This window comes from Furipterus horrens, unplaced genomic scaffold (genome assembly GCF_987537825.1).
Source record: "Furipterus horrens unplaced genomic scaffold, mFurHor1.1.pri manual_scaffold_2, whole genome shotgun sequence".
NCBI lineage: Eukaryota > Metazoa > Chordata > Mammalia > Chiroptera > Furipteridae > Furipterus > Furipterus horrens.
The window spans coordinates 177,252,191-177,270,481 of NW_028327172.1; the positions used below are offsets into that span (position 1 = coordinate 177,252,191).

The following is an 18,291-nucleotide window of genomic DNA, read 5'->3' on the forward strand; positions in this document are numbered from 1 at the left end:
CAACAACTAATTGCCCACTGTGGGAAGCAAATCTTCCTTAGAAAATTGAACCCAAGAGAGCTACTGGCTCAATTGCTCAACATTATTGAGTATCCCACCTGTGACTTCTCACAGATCAAACATGAAAACATCACTGCAACACTCAGGAAGTTATATTGAGGCAAATATTTGGAAGAAAAATCTCTGTGGTACTGTAAGCAAGTTATTGTCATTGATTTGTAAAGCTGAAAATGATTTGAGTAAAGAATCTAGAGACACTCAGATTTGAAGTGTTAATCACAGGGCAGGTCAGAAGACTAATCACAAGAGCAAAATAGACTTTTTGTCTGAAACCCCATTTCTTTAAGAATGTGATCCCCATCAGAAAGGTGGTGCAAAAGGCTAGCATGCCAGAAGATGTTGGGCTCTTAAGGAAGACTGCTAAGGTTTCTGGGAATCTTACAATGTTTCTCAGAGACTGCAATAACACAGGCTCTCATGGGAACTTGATACCTAGCTCCACAGAGAAAATCAATAGCACTGCCCTATGCCAAAGAGTAAAACTCTATTGAACAAAAAATCAGCTAGTTTCCTGAGCCATATCTAGGGGTATGCTCATTGCTGAGAAATGAAGCAAACTACTCCTATGTTCATTGCAGCACTGTTTACAATAGCTAAGTGCTGGAAACAACCTAAGTGCCCATCTGTAGATGAGTGGATCAAAAAACTGTGGTACATTTACACAATGGAATACTATGCAGCAGAAAGAAAGAAGGAACTCCTGCCATTTGCAACAACATGGATGGAACTAGAGAGAATTATGCTTAGTGAAATAAGCCAGGCAAAGAAAGAAAAATACCATATGATATCACCTAATACAGGAAACTAAAGAACAACACAAACAAAGGAACTAAATAGAACAAAGAGCAGAATAACAGTCAATAGGGGGGAGGGGAGAGGGAGAGAAGGGGGATAAGTAAGGGAAGGGATTAGTCAAAGAACCCGTATAAAAGACTCATGGACATGGACAACGGGGAGGGATATGATTGCGGGAGAGCGGGTGGGTTGGGTGGGGGAGAGAAATTAGGGGAAAAGGGGACAACTGTAATTGAAAAACCAAAATAAAAAAAAATAAAATAAAATATTCTAAATGATTTTAAACACTAGCTAAAAGCCACATTTGTCCAAGATGTGCTCTGTTTTAAAACTGCATGAGCCTGAAAATAAATAAATTATTTTAATGGATTAGGAACTCAGTTTCAACCCAGTGTCTTTCTGCCCAAGTCCCCAGGCTTTTAAATCTTCATCCAATAAATTGAAATGCAAGGTTACTTTGTATATCTCAAATATACAGTTGGAGACTGTGCAGTTTGCCTTATTCCAATTAGTTCCCAAAGCCAGGGTGAGTGGACCCTATTTCTGTGTCTCCAACCTTTTGAAACCCACGACTCTAAGAGGACTCTTAAATAACCCAACTTGAAAGTTGACCAGGGATCCATCTCAGTATATCATATGTCCTGAAGTGGAGAATCACCATCGACCTTGCACTCATCTGCCCATTCATTGCCTTATATCTGCTAAGACCTCAAATATTCAAAATACTAATTTGTTTCAGCTACGTTCTAATATATCTTTGGAGGTTAGATTAATGACCATTTCCTTAGATGTACTTTATGTTTGTTTTTTTTTCCCCCTAAGACATCTTGTTGGCTGCTTTTCCTACACGTTCTAGTCTATTTTTTTATGTTACATTTTGCATAGTTGGCATGGTTACAGTGATTGTGCTAATTTCTTACTGCCTGCTCTTTTAGCTATGTATGCATTTCTTAATTTTTGCTTAAATATTATTTTATATAGGACATGCCAGACAATGTAAAAAGAAAAATCAATCATATTATCATCTAGAAGCAATCACTATTTTTACTTTACCACCTTTAAGATATTTTTATATGCATAGTTGAGCTTGTAACTTATAATTTTTATTTTGTTTTCTTTTTGACTTAATACTATAATATAAAATTCCCTAGGTAATTTAAAATATTTTAAAAGCAAACATTTAATACCCCTTTGTTATTCTAATGTTTAACCTTTCCTATATGCTTTTCTTTTTTGCTTGGTTTTTCTCTTACTTTTATTATTTTGGGGGAGAGGTTATTTCTGTCTCAATGTTTTTAGGACACACTTGTATAAGTCAAAATGAGGATAAATGAATATTAATATTTTAGAGACTGTTGATACATATTGTAAATCATTGTACCAATTACCATTCCCTACAAAGTGCATGAAACTGATTGGTGGTTCACAAACTAGTTGGTGTCTGCTAATTTAATAGGGGGAAATAGTTTGGTATTTTAAATCACTTGTTTTTATTTTTGAAACAATAGTTTCACTACTACATGAGCAATAAGTGGAGTTTTTGGCTATCTTTTTATTACCTGTTTTAAAAACCATATGTACATGCTCCTTACCCATTTAAGTTAGTGAGATCTTAAATTTTCATATAGAAAGATATTAAAATTGGCAAGATTTGTTTGCTTTTTAAATAATATTTATTTTGCATGAGATATGAAAAATTAATTTTATGTGGTTGGATTTGTAAACTGATGTTTTCATAGAGACTTATGTAAGTACCAACACTGTTTATCACTGTTTTCTATAATTGATGTAGGTTTCCACTTTTAGTGGTGTTTATATAGATGTTATTTTATCCATACTGCCTATGGGCTCTCAAATATATTCTTCTAATCTAATTTTTACCAAAATTATGTCCATTAAATATTATAATCTAAAAATATTTTAATGTTTAGTCAGGTGAATTCCTATTGGGAAATCACATATGGTCACAATTACAACTATTTTATGTAAGAACTTTTGTACTTACACATATATTTATACACCACTGTTTTATATAAGCTAATTGTATCATAGTTAACTATTGTTATGTTATATACAATAATATTGCTTTGCCAAAACAGAACTAAGATTATGGCTGATCACAAAGAAGAATATATATGATTTCTGTGATTTTTCTTTATTGAACTGGTAAAGGTGATCTCTTCTGTGAAATAAATAAAACACACACAAATGAGAAAAAGAAAAAGCTACTTAATAACAGCTTGCTATAGCAAGGGATTGGCCACCATAACTTGCAACTGTCAGAGAACCAAAGGCAACAGTGGAGTGTGAAGGCTTTTTAGTGGGAGAAAAGGGAAGACATCAGATATACCCGGATTGGGAATTATCAGCATGGGTAGCTGGAGGCAGGCTAAGTGGAGTGGGAAATATTATTCTTTTGGTTAGGGGAGCATATTTGGCTTCCTCTAATTGGCCCTAAGTTGGAAGTGGGGACAAAAATCATGGAAGCTTGCACTTATTTATAAAGACCTAACCATTTGGGTTGATTGCTGCAGAAGTTGTGGTTTGATTGCCTGGACTGGTTGTTGCAGATGTGGGGCCAAAGTTCTATATTTTTATTTGGTTTAACCATTGTCCTTTTGTATATTTAGTCTCTCACTTCATATATTTCACTAAATAGTAGTACAAGTCTTTTTATAAACTTATTGCTCAATATATTCTTTTAAAATATTAAAAAGAGGTAAAAAACACTCTAAGGAGTACAGCCATAAATATAACGTGAACTTTTCTTATTAACTGATCAAAGGAACAACAATTTTATATTAGTATCATATTGAATATTATTAACTTATGAAACTATGTAATGTTGATGTTGGAAGATAGAAATAATTTGATAGATTTTGATTTATCAAATAACTTAACAAACTATGATGGCATTACAATGCCAAAGGAGGAAAGAAGAGATAAGAAAAAAAATAAGAGAAGAGAAAGTAAGATTGAGATTTAAGTGAAAAAGTATTTTTTCTGTGGTTTTGGTGGTTTTCCAGTGTTTGAAGTCAGATATCAGAGTTTGCAGTTTTCTTTACCTATATATTGCCTACTCTTTCCTATTTCTTATTTACTTCTTGAAGAGAAAATTGAGTTTTCAAAGTTCTAAAAAAAATTATACTTGATAAGATAAGATAATATAGACCAGATATATTAAAAAGACATTAATGTTTTATTGACAATATCTAATTACAGCTTACATTTATTTATATATATATTATTTAATTCACATGTGTATATATAAATACATATGTACATATGTAAACACATAAGTGAATATATAACACAGAAGTGTATGCAACTTATGTTATATAATACTGACATTTAATTATTAAAATTTTAATAACAAAAATTAAATTGTATTTATAAAGATGAAACAATCTAATTCTCCTACTTAAAATATTACACTGGAGCTAATATTTGCAAGAGCAGTTGCAGATCGTGTAACTCTTCTTTTGTTATGTACTCACTAAAGTAGATTGTTTTGACCTTGTTGACCTTAGCATTTGCTCTTATGATGAGTTTTTATTATTTGATATACTTCCTAATTGCTTATTGTGGCCAGTCTAATAGTGAGACAGTCATGAAATCAAACAATTTTAATGCAACCCAATTAATGTATTTTTAACACATTGATAAAAGAATAAACTATAAAATACGATCATCTGGACTTCCGGCCAAGATGGAGGCTTAGACGGACACGCTAGGTCTCCCTCTACAACTATAGAGGAATACAACTACTTCAAAACAAAGGATAACTAGAAATTCCAGAAAATAAAACTACACGGAAGCCCAACACATGAAGTTATAAACCAGCGGTGCCATTTGGGCAGGTAAGAGTTAAAGAAGGCAAAGCTGTTTGCGGAGCGGCGGGCGGGGCGGCGAAAAATCCCGGAGGCAATCAAGCCCCTGGCGTGCACAACTCCAATCAAGCCCCTGGCTTGCGCGACTCCGGGCGCTGGGGAGCAGCCGCAGCATCGCCTTGAACAGTGAGGCCCAGGGGGGCGGGAGGACGGATCCCGGTCTCCTAGCTGAATAACTGTGTGAATCCATCTTGGACCCCCGCCCCCAAAGAAAGCACCACAGGGCTGCGAAATAGGTCGCAGACAGGCGCCGGTCGCTGAATTGTGACGTGTACACAGGCATTGCCCCCGACAGCCGGCCCAAGAAAACAAAACGCATCTGTCAAAATGAGGCAGGCAACTTTAGAAATACCGGTAACACAACTCACCAGGCAGCAGATAGAGAACCTGACAGATGAACAGATAAGAAACCTGTCAGAGGCTCAGTTCTGGGCCATTGTTATCAGGTGGCTTACAGAATTCACAAAAGAGCAGGAAAAAGATATGAAAGAAGCGAAAAACTTTCATAATGAAAGGAACAAAACCACATACGAGACAGATGGTGAGGAATCCAGAGTTCATTTCAACAAACTGGAATATGGAGAAGGAACAAGCAGTCAACCAATGCAGAGAGAGGAAATGGGAAGCAACAATCAGAGGATCAGAGACCTCTGGGACAGCTATAAAAGGCCCAACATAAGAATCATTGGTTTGCCAGAGAATGAGGAAGATGAACTAGAACTTGAAAAATTGAGTGAAAATATAATAAAGGAGAACTTCCCAGACTTGGGGAAGGGAATAGACCTGCAGGTCCAGGAAGCAAGGAGAGTTCCCAAGAGACTAGACCCAGGGAGAACCACTCCAAGACACATTATAATCAAAATGTCAAAAATTAAAGATAAAGAGAGAATCTTAAAAGCAGCAAGAGAGAAGAAAAGAATTATGTACAAAGGGGTCCCAATTAGACTATCAGCTGACTTCTCAAGGGAAACCCTACAGGCAAGAAGGGACTGGCAAGAAATATTCAAAGTAATGAAAATCCAAAACCTACAACCACGAATACTCTATCCAGCGAAATTGTCATTCAGAATAGAAGGACAGAGAAAGTGTTTCCAGGACAAAATAAAACTGAAAGAGTTCATTAGATCCAAACCACTGTTATATGAGATGTTAAAGGGACTGGTTTAAAAAACAGAAGCTAGGGAGATGAAACAAAGGCAAACGAAACAGGCAACAAGAGTGGAAAAGGAACTGTGGGTAAGGGAAGCATAGTGGGGGGAGGTCAACAGGGAGGGGGAGTGGGGAGAGGGAGGGAGATGATATAGGAATTGGGGATCATGGTAGGAGGGAATGGAATAGACGGAGAGAGGTTGGGAGGAACTGTATGCACAACTAATGGACATAATCTAAAAGGGGGGGACAACTGGAGGGAGGGGGGCCACCGGGTGGAGGGGAGCAGAGGGAAGGGAAATTGGCACAAATGTAATATTTTAATCAATAAAACACATTAAATCTGAAAAAAAAAATACGATCATCTTTGCCTTTGTGGGTACATAAATACTGTAGCAGAAATGGTCAATTTAAGCTGGACCCGGAGGTTGAAGATTAATTTTACAAATTGGATGACAGTGTGTGATGAGGAAGGCATGTAGATATAATGAAGGCTCATGGCATGTCCGATTTACTGTGACTCAATTTGCATTTGTCTGTGACTCTCCCTAGACTCACCCCCATTTCTTCCTGCTTCATTAATAGCATGAGCTTTGCCAGATATAAATATAATACATACATATGAGTACATATGTATATATATATATATATATATTTAACTCAATATATAGAGTTCTGTTTTAGTCTACTTCATTAGCAGTTCAAGGAGAAATCCTTTTATGTCAAAGTATTCACCACTTCTTGAAGGCTCTCCTGACATGTCTGTGACAAAATTAATCTTTGCATTCACATGACCTTATATAATAAGTCTGTGGTTCTGTACCTCAGAAGGGCAACATGGTGACACAGAATAAAGATAATTTTACAATTTTGTTATTTTGTTGGAGACATTATGATTCCCAGATAATCCAAGTAGCTAATACTAAAATATAGTAAAACAGAAATTCTGCCATTAAAATTGCATTAAAAGAAACCAGTAGAGATAAATGTTAGGGAAAAAAAAATCTTGTGGTTTAAAAAGATAGACCCTAGGATGAAATTTACAATTTAGGGTTAATTAACAAGCTAGCCTTCATTTGTAGATAGTATAAATTAATCTTGTAAACAAATTGTAAGATAATTATTTAAAGTACTTACCAGAGAACAAATTGTTTTAAGCACCTAGGAAATTTAGAAATGTTTCTTAACATGCACACTATTAATATGCTAATTAAAAACCTTTTCCTTTATTCATTAAGTAAATTCCCCTAAGACTATTATAACACAAATCATTATTCACTACAAGTATTTGTTGAGTGCTTATTAGATCAGTGGTTCTCAACCTGGGGGAATTTGAGGAACAACTAACAGCTTTTGAAAAACAATGATGCTTGGGTCCTGTAACCAAGATGTTCTGGTTTTCTGGTTCTTAGGTGAAACCTGGGCCTTGGTTTTTCTTTGTGTGTGTTGTTGTTGTTGTTTGTTGTTTTAATCTCTCTGGTTGACTCTAATCTGTTTATGGGTTTAGAATCATTGCCTAATGTGAGTAGAAAACTGAGTCTATATATTTCTTCATTCTTAAAGCATAGCGTGTAGCATATCAGTACATGTTTGCTACTAATGAGAATTATTATGTTTTCATCTGCAGCACAAGGTTTACAAAAGGTGGCTAATATTTGATGAAATTTATTTTGATTTCCAGAATATATACTATAGTAAGCAAAGTGAATCTAACGTGTTCAATTATATTTGTTAGTTATATCAATGCCTTTACTTGTGGTATTCATTGTAGAAGAGCCTGTTTTATAATGATCTCTGGCCCAATCAAATGATTAAAAGTACAATGAATCATCATTAAAGTGTAGTTTTGGATATAAACCAGGTGAAGTGTAGTCTGAAGATAACTCAGGTCAGGTTCTCTTTCTGCTTTCCTTTATTCGGCTATTTGTAGGTCTTCATAGTTGTCTTCAGAGAAAGAAATAGGAGCTCCTGATCTCAAAGTTAAAATGAATTAGTTTTTTGTTTGTTTTGTGATGTTTCACTTAAGACAAAGGACTATTTGCACATAGAACACTTAGATTTATAGAGTTTTTCTTTTATTTTAGAACATGAAATATGTATACTCATGATTTACTCAGGCACTTATATTATTTGATCTCTATTTTACACATGCCTCTGAATAGCAGCAAAGTTTAGATCATTGAGTACTTCTATGTCATTCATATTTTAAAATTCCAAACAATATTTGGTATAATTTGTTGTAAGGGCTAGACTTATGTAAATGCATTTTAAAATGTGTATGTAATATATTGTGAATTAATTTATCAAAGTCTTTTTTTTTAAATCTGGTAATACTCTGTTAACAAAGGATTAAAGAAATGTCTGTACTAGAGTTTTCCATGAAAACATTTAAATTTTCAACAGGGGAAGATAGAGATGTGGCCAAGGGATTGAGTTGGAATAAAAGGAGCTGGAAGATTTGGAAAAAGAAATTGCACTTTCAGTATAGTATGTGCAGTTAATGCTGCTCCATCTTACCTCCTCACCGTGTTATCAGTGCCACCTTGGGAAAGTTGTTTCCTTTCACTGAGTCCCATAATCCTTAGCTCTGTAATGAATATTATAATGGGACATTTCAGTCTTGAGACAAGAAACAAGGAAAAGCAGTGTGTTTTTACTTTACTGTCACACTACTTCCAAACTCACAATATTTATGTGTTGTAGGGAGGGTTGTTTGTTTTTAATTTTTTTTTGGGGGGGAGTGTATGTGTGTTTTTCTACACCAAGCAGTTCTTTGCAACATCTTCTGGGTGTCCCACAATTCAGTTCAGTTCTGACACTAACCAGAGTGAGCACCATAGTTTAAGGGCTCAGTCCCAGAAGACTGACCCATAACATACAAATTTTGTCCCACTTGGCTACTGTTAACCTAAAAATAGTAGACTAATGTGAGAGGCAACAAGCTTTTATTTGAGATCTGAAAAACAACTTTTCTAGAAACACTACTCAAGCAGAAACCCCAATAGTGTTCCCATGAGGAGGTAAAGGCAAGGGGTATTTATGAGAAAAGGAAGGGGAGCAATCATGTGAATAGAAGGAGGGTATTTCTATAGATACAAATAAACTAACATAGTGATGTTAATTCTAAAGAATGCCTTTAATTTCCAACCTCTAGTCATAAGGTCTCCTTTCTTATTATCTTCACAAACAGCTGTTTAGGATATAAGGTTTCTTGAAGTCCAGCCCATAAGTTATTTTGTGCACTCTTAACATAATGTTTGAGGCATAAGATGCTCAAGGCAGTTTTTCTGGGATGGCAGTTCTGCCTCTTTTTCAAAGTAGCGGCCTTTATAGTATTTTTCACATTACAAATCAGAGATTTCCTTGCCTCCTCTCTTTGAATTCAGTCATTTGCTAGTACAGCTCATAGAACTCTGGGACCACACCTTTAGGCTTACCAATTTTATTATATAGTAAGTGATATGATGAATGATATAGAATAATAGCCACATTAGGAGATACATAGGACAGAGTCTGTAAGGCCACCCTGTGCAGGAGCTCTCTGACCCTTGAAGTAGGGGGTATGACACCCTCCCAGTACATGAATGAGTTCACCAACCTCGAACCTCGGAATCCCTTACTTTTGAGACTTCTATGGAGATTTCATTACATAGGCATAATTGATCATTAACTCTGTATCCAGCCCATCTCCCTTCTGCACAATGAAGGGTGACATAGAAAATTCTAAACTTGTAATCATAACTTGGCCTTTGTGGTGACCTGCCTCTATCCAGGAAGCTCACCAAGAGTCACCTCATTAGAACAAAAGACAGTCTTATGACCAGGAAATTCCAAGCAATTTAGGAGCTTTCTATCAGGAGCTAGAGTCAAAGACCAAATGATTGAACAAAATATTCTCCTAGTACCCTTATTTAAAAGGGTGTTGGGAGTTCTGTATCAAGAATTTATACATATATATATATGTGTGTTTATGTGTGTGTGTATATATATATTTTTTTTTTCTTATTATTTTCACATCAAGATATGAGAATGCCAGGTTTGGAACTCGATTGGGTTAGTCTAAGAGATCCAGGTGGCAACTGGGAGACATTTGTAATCATCAGAGAAGGGTAAGAAGCTCTATAGTAAGAAAGAAACAGAGAAGTAACAAAGAAGATTTAAAAAAATTACTGCATGTAACCGTATACTATTCCAATTTTCCTGGACTACATCTGGGAAATAGTGATTGGATTGCACATATAAATCCCAGCATGTGCCATAGATGTGGTTTTCTCCACAGAGTTATTCAAAGACACACTTACAAATAAAATAGAAAGGACTTTCTAACCACTTTGCATTACTTTCTCTCCTGTGGGTGAAGTAATTGTATGCCTTTGTGTCAGAAGTATGGGAAATAAAGAGTAGACTTTGGGAACCAAATATGTGATCATTATGCTTTTTATCCTTTTCCCAGTTTTTGCACACACACACACACACAGTTCTGCAGAGATTTAGCTTGGCTTCATCAGGAAATCAGTACTAACAATTAGAAGAGTGGCAGTCAATTAAGACGATGCAAAATATATTGCATTATGAGACATTTTTAATAAATGTATAAAACAATTAACATTGTCAGTGTTAATTGCCAGTGAACAATTTCCTCAACTTATTTTGTTATAGTAAATATTTATAACAGGTTTAAATACCTATCATTCTGGTAAGCATCATAATTGGAATTGTTTAAAAGCTTCATTTAATTTTCTGAAGAATATAAAATTAAATAAAGAAAGAATTTGAAAGCAGAGAAAACTATAACTGACCCATAATGTGAATTAATGTAACACTCCAATGTAATAGCTTAGAGGTCTGATATATTTTATCCATCATTTTATTTTTATGCACAATTTTTACCTAATTAAGGAAAATAATATTATGCTATATTATATTGTACTGATTTTCACTGAATTGTAACCTCTACAAATATATTTTGTTTACTTAAAAATATTTTTTAGTTACTTTCTATAAAATCTATGGCCAGTCTCTGGAATATTATCTGCACCACACTCCATGCTCAGGTTATTGTATCAGTTAAATTTAAAAAATAAAAGAAAAACATTTAAAGTGTTATGTGCCCACAACTATGCAGATAGCTTTCCATGTGTTATTAAACTCATTCTTCAAAGCAATCCTATGTGGTATAGCTGCTATTATTATCTCATTTACATCAATGACTAGTTTACCCAAACTCTACATTTAGCAATGAATACATCCAGGAATGTTTCTAGTCTCAGTACAAATCTCAAGGTCTTAACTGTTTAGCTATGCAGTGTTGTCAAAAGGTGAGGACATTTTATTACCCTATGATAGGTTCCAGAGGACTGTTTTCTAAAGTCTTGGTGTCACTTTTCAATGTGGCCTGACACCTATGGGAGCAAAAGCTCCAATCTTTTCTTCAACATTGATTATCATCATTTTCTGTTGTTGTTGTTTTATTGAAAATGGGGAAACTATGGAACTTCCAGTCAAGAAGGAGGTGTAGGTAGACATGCTTCACCTCCTTGCATGACCATGGAAAGAATTATAACTAGATCTCAAAACAAAGAACACCCAAAACCATCAGAAAATTGAGCTATATGGAAGTCTGACATCCAAGGATTTAAAGAAGCCACATCTATCTGGACAGGTAGGAGGTGTGGATTCACAGAGACAGGCAGAGAGATGCAAGACACAGTGTAGTGTGGGGAGGCAGCAGTGGCAGCAGAATGGGTCATCCCATATTCTTGGAAGGTGGATAAAAATTGGGAGGGGTACCTAAGGAGCAAGTGATCCCAGTCCTAGGCCAGACTGCACAGCCCAGGGTTCTAGCACCAGGAAAATAAATCCCCATAATTTCTGGCTGTAAAAACCAGTGGGGGTTAGAGCAGTGGAAGAAACCACTAGATTTTTAGGAGACTCTGTTTAAAGGGCCCACATGGATTTAGAACATATGCAAACTCACCCACTCTGGGATTCACCACCAGAAAAACAGCTGGAAGGGCACCAATTGCATGTGGGACATGACTGGAAATGGGGCAAGTGCCAGGCAAACCTTCAGAAGCCAAGCAACAGCATTGTCCCATCTCTGAGTCCTGCCACTACACAGACCCACAAAGTGATGAAACATGTTGCCTCACCCTCACAATCATCTAAGGCTCTGTCTCACATAATTTACAGGTGCCTTTCCTAAAGTAGGCCACACTACTAAGGCTTGGGAGTTAAAGCAGCTCTCTACCTACTACACAGAAACAAACACAGGGAGGCTGCTAAATTGAGGAGACAAAGAAATATGGCCCAATAAAAGAACACAGCAAGACCCAGAAAAGGAACTAAATGAAAGGGCGATAACTAACCTATCATATGCAGAGTTCAAAACACTGGTGATCAGGTTGCTCAAAGAACTCACTGAGTATGGCAACAACATAAAGGAAGAAATTAAGGTTACATTAGTGAAATAAAAAAAAAAATCTATAGGGGACAATCAGTGGAGGAGAGAAAGCCAGGATTCAAGTCAATAATTTGGAACACAAGGAAGAAATAAGCATTCAATGAGAACAGCAAGGGAAAAAAATGAGGATAGTATAAGGACCCTCTGGGACATCTCCAAATGTACCAACATCCAAAACATAGGGATGCCAGAAGGAGAAGAGGAAGAGGAAGAAATTGAAAACTTGTTTGAAAAAATAATGAAAGAAAACCTCCCTAATTTGGTGAAGAAAATAGACATGCAGTTCCAGTGAGCATAGAGAGTTACAAGCAAGTTGAATCCAAAGAGGACCACACCAAGGCCTGTCATAATTAAAATACCAAAGGTTAAAGATAAAGAGAGAATCTTAAAAGCAACAAGAGAAAAGAAGAGAGTAACCTACAAAGGAGTTTTCATAAAACTGTTAGCTGATTTGTCAAAAGAAATTTTGTGAGCAAGAAGGGACTGGCAACAAGTATTCAAAGCAATGAAAAGCAAGGACCTACAACGTAGGTTACTCAATTCAGCAAAGCTATCATTTAGAATGGAAGGGCAGATAAAGTGCTTCCCTGACAAGGTAAAGCTATAGGAATTTATAATCACCAAGCCCTTATTATGTGAAATGTTAAAGGGGCTTACTTAAGAAAAAGAAGATAAAAACTATGAACATTAAAATGGCAAGAAAATCACAACTATCAACAACTGAGTCTAAAAACAAAACAAAACTAAGTAAACAACCAGAAAAGGAGTGGAATCACAGATATGGAGATCACTTGGAAGGTTATCAGTTGGGAGGAGAAAGAGGGAGAATGAAGGAAAAGGTGTAGAGGTTAAGAAACATAATTGGTAGGTACAAAATAGACAGGAGGATATTAAGAATAGGAAATAGAGACACCAAAGAACTTATATGCATGGCCCACGGACATGAACTAAGGTGAAAGATTGCTGGAGGGCAAGGGTATATCCAGCAAAAGAAGCAAAAGGGGATAAATTAGGATAATGGTAATACCATAATCAATAAAATATATTTAAGAATAAAAATAAAATTGGTAAACTATGCAGTCTTTTTATTTCTTTTTTAACCTAATAAATTGAAAATATTTTCTATTTAATTAAAGTACTTCTTTTGTGAATTTACTCTTCTTGCCTTTCTGTCATTTATCTATTAGGGCCTTAGTGTTTTTCTTATCTATTTGTATGATCTCTTGTTTAACAATTTAGGTCATCCTTTATCCACAGCATGAAGTCTTGCTTCTCTGATCTAGTATCTTTGAAAATTTCTTCCCTAGAATTATAATCGCTTTGATTTGGTAGGACGGGGTTTATCTTATTTATATTGACACACTTCATACATATATTGATCAACTCTGTGTAAGGCCTGGCTGAAGTAATTTTATTTGAATCTTCTCTGGGCCTAGAGAGTTTCTATTATCATATTTTAATCTACCAAGAGAAAATTCTAAATAAACTTACAACAAAGATCAACAATTTTTGTTTGTAAGTCTGGAAGGGATAAACTATTTTAAGCTTGGATAATAATGACCTTGTTATAGCAGTTACTTACAGACTTCCAGGTGCTAGAAACAAATGGAGATGTACATGTACCTACCCAGTGTTGAATCATAGTTCACGTACATTAGATCAGCTGCTATTTTTAGCCCATTTTGGTTTCTATTTCTAAATTACTTCTGAGGCTTGTAAGCATTTTCAATCTGTATTTCTGCAAGTATTTATTGATTAAGGAAAGAACATGTACTTTATACCATCTGGTGTTGAGGTGCTGAGGTTATTTTAAGGGTTATTTAGAGAATTGAAATAACATATCTATTTCAATTCATATATTTTTAGAAAAGGAACTTCAGTTTTACTTTTCTTAATAACATATTAATGCACCATATGCTCTGGTTATTAAATCCTTTTGTGAAAGTAATTTTTAAAAATTACAGTGGGCATTTTGTATTTCTATAAATTGGTCTGAATGTAATTATTTATTTAGTTATAAATGAAAATATTTAGTATGTCATATATGGATCATGAAAAAATTAGTTTTTTCTGACATAATGATAATTTATTTTATCACTTTAATTATGTTAGTACTGAGAGTAATAGCTACAACTTTTCCCCCAAAATATATGATTTGCCAGGTACTGATCAAGGTGAATATATTTATCACTTCATTTTCAGAAAACCTTTGAGATAGAAATTTTATCTGTCAACTGAGACACAAAAAGATTAACTAAGTTACCCAAATAAATTTATTTATGCAATCTTAAAACAAGTCACAGGACTTATGGCCAAGATTGAGGTGTAAATACACACACTGAATCTCTTCACAACCAAGAAGGAATTAATAACCACTTCAAAAAACAAAAAAAAAAACCACAAAAACAAAAAATAAAATCCAGAATATCAAAACTACAAAGAACTTCAGCAGAGAAATAAAGAAGAAATAATCAGCCAGAAAAGTAGGAGGGCCAGAGCCAGGATGGAGAGAAAGAGGAGCGGAGCAGTGGCTGTGGTGGAGGTGCTTGGCAGACAGTATGGCTAGAGGCGGCAGGGTTTGTGGGCACGTGCGGCAGGTGGGCAGGCGTGGCTAGCAGTAGCTGTGGTGAAAAAACACAGCCATACAGTTTAAACTGTAGGAGCAATCCCATCGCCAAACCAGATGGATCCCAACCCCAGACCAGACTGCATAGCTTGCGGTTCCAGCACCAGGGAAAATAGAGCCGCATTGCTTCTGACTATGAAAGTCGGTGGGGGATGGGGCAGAGGAAGAAAAGGAGGCAGCTTGCTTAGTACAGGAAGGGGGAAAAGTGCCTGGAAAAGGGGCTGCAACCTGCACAGTTCCCTCTCAGTTCCCACCCCCACAAACAGTGCCAAAACTTGGGGAAATAGGTGCCCGCACTAATGAATATCTAAGGCTCACCCCTATAATGTAACAGGTACAACAGCGGTACTCAAATCACAGAGGTAAACATATAAAGCTGTCAAGATGAGGAGACAGAGAAGTACCACCCAGAAGCGGGGGCAGACAAGGTCCCAGTGACACCAATAAGCAATGAGCAGATAGCAAACCTAACAGATGAAGAGATAGCATATCTAACAGAGGCACAGTTTAAGGCACTAGTGATAAAGATGCTCACAGACTTGAAAGAAAAGGTTAAACAGGACAGGGAACAAATGAAGGCTATCCTGGCTGAAATGAAGGAAAATTTACATGAAACAAGTAGTGAAGGAAAGAACGCCAGGGTTCCAATCAACAAACTGGAACATAAGGAAGAAATAAGTAGTCAATCAGTACAAAAGGAGGAAATAACTGAAAAAAATGAGGAGAGGCTTAGAAACCTCTGGGATAGCTTTAAATGTACCAACATCCAAATCATAGGGTCACCAGAGGTGAAGAGGGAGAGCAAGAAATTGAAAAATTATGTGAAAAAAATAATGAAGGAAAACTTCCCTAATTTGGGGAAGGAAATGGACATTTAGGTCCAGGAAGCACAGAGTCCCAAACAAACTAGAGTCAGGGAGAACCACACCAAGACACATCATAATCAAAATGTCGAAAGTTAGGGATAAAGAGAAAACCTTAAAATCAGCAAGACAGAATAGGAGAATTACCTAAAAAGGGGTACCTATAAGGCTGTCAACTGATTTCTCAAAAGAAACTTTGTAGGCAAGAAGGGACTAGCAGGAAATATTCAAAGTAATGAAAAGCAAGGACCTACAACCAAGATCACTCTATTCAGCAAAGCTAACATTCAGAATGGAAGGGCAGAGAAAGTGCTTCCCAGACGAAGTAAAGCTGAAGGAGTTCATCATCACCAAGCCATTATTATACGAAACAATAAAGGGACTTATTTATGAAAAAGAAGATCAAAGCTATGAACATTAAAATGACAACAGTATCCAACAGAAGCTAGGGAATGGAAACAAAGGCAAACTAAGCAGACAACCAGAGTGGGAACAGAATAATAAGTATGGGGATCATGGGGGATGAGTTCAACTGGGAGGGAGAAGAAGGGAGAGGGAGGGAAAGGGTACAGGAATCAAGAAGAATAGAAGGAGGGTGAAGAGTGGACAAGGGGATGTTGAGAAGATCTAATATGCATGACCCATGGACATGGATTGGGGGGGACTGCTAGAGGTGGCGGGGTTGCTGGGTGGAGGGGAGCAAAGGGAAAAGAAATTGGGACAGCTGTAACAGCATAATCAATAAAACATTTTTAAAAGTCATGAAAAATATCAGCACTAAATCTTAAATAAAGACTCAGAAAAGATAGAAGTACAAGTGATGAATTTTACATGATTTCAGATTTCTGATTAAACTTCATTAAGACTATGAATTAGAATTCTGATGATATGTACGATGATTTAAATTCTTCAAGAATGCATTTTGTGAATTCGGAGTCATAGTAAATTGTATGTGTGTGCATCTGTGTGTGTATATGCTAATTTTTAAGATAAAGCCCTTATTATATAATGTTTCAAATTAAGAGAACTGAATAAAATATTACTTATAGACTCATTGATGTACTTTTGAGTCTTAGAACCAAGTATAAAGCAAATCCTGTTAGGCAATGGCCACAGTATGCAGACATTGCCTTCTTAAGCACAGTCTTACCTGAGAATACACACTGTGCTCACTCATCTAGAAGGATGTTTATACATTAGGAGATGGCATCATCTTTTCTTTATCACTAAAAATCAATCAGGTGCACTTGTCAAGAATTATTAATTATTTGTTATTTATTGAGTTGGAATGGTACTGTTCAAAATTAATGCATATATGACAAGTTTTCATATTAATAAATTGAGATAGTTGTGTCATTAGTTATTAACAGTCACAATAAAACACTGAGTCCTTAGAGTTGTAATTTATAATGTTTGAACTGTGAAGAAGAAAAAATAATCAAAGAATCATGCTCATCTACAGAACCTAACTGTCTAAGAAGAGAGTAAACTGAACTTTCTTTACAAGATCTAGTAGTAAAAGTTTTAGGCTTTGAAGCCCCTACAATATCTTTAACAATTATTCATCTATACAATAATAGCACTAAAGAATCCATAAACCAGTAATGAGAGTGGCTGGTTCCCATTATATTGTATTTACAAAACAAGTGGTAGGCTAGATTTGGTCCATGGACCATAGTTTGCCAACTTCTAATCAGTGTGCTAATACAAAAGAAGTAGCAGCAAAGTTAACATATATATTAAAATTTAAATGACATTAATGTCTTATACATTAACAAATAATGTAATCATAAAGAAATACATCAAGATGTGTCAAAGTGTTTTACAGATGCTTTATCTGCTCTGTAAGTATTTTAACATTTTGATATACTTTAACTTTGACTTTTAATATCTTTATAGTGAAAGTAATTACTTGGCATATTCTTTAAAATATAATAAAGTATGAAACTGGAAATGAATATTATAGTAGCCATTTCTGTTTACTAGAATGTCCATTGTAGTGACAGCTAAGTTGTCACTTAGTAGCACTAAAAATTAAAACATCACTAAGATTTCAGAGAAAATATATGAAACATTGTCTACTTTTATTTGAAAAAGATACAATGGAATTTGATTGGGAAATACTTGTCTACCTTCTCTAGCATTATATTTTATTTTCTTCTTCTTATTTGCTATAAAACAGAATAAACTCATGTCTAGGAATTAAAGTTCAAAATAGATTTTAGACAAAAGCCTAAACTTGCTAGTCCATTGCTAAGCTCATTCTACAGTTCTCTTGAAATAACTATAAATGTTATTCATAAAATATACTGAAAAGTAAATGCACTGAAGCACTAAATAATTTCTGCTTTTTTCTGCCATCAGTTTATGTGGTTTCCAACAATAAAGTGCATTTTATTAGACAACTTGGTGTTTTCTGGATATATTTTTTTTACTATGAATATG

The 18,291-nt window shown here is 35.4% G+C and overlaps 1 protein-coding gene across 4 annotated transcripts in view; it reads left to right on the forward strand.

Moving 5' to 3' along the window:
• The window catches only part of EPHA5 (EPH receptor A5), a 340,616-nt gene that overhangs the window by 268,777 nt on the left and 53,548 nt on the right, over positions 1-18,291 (forward strand). The window lies entirely within an intron of this gene.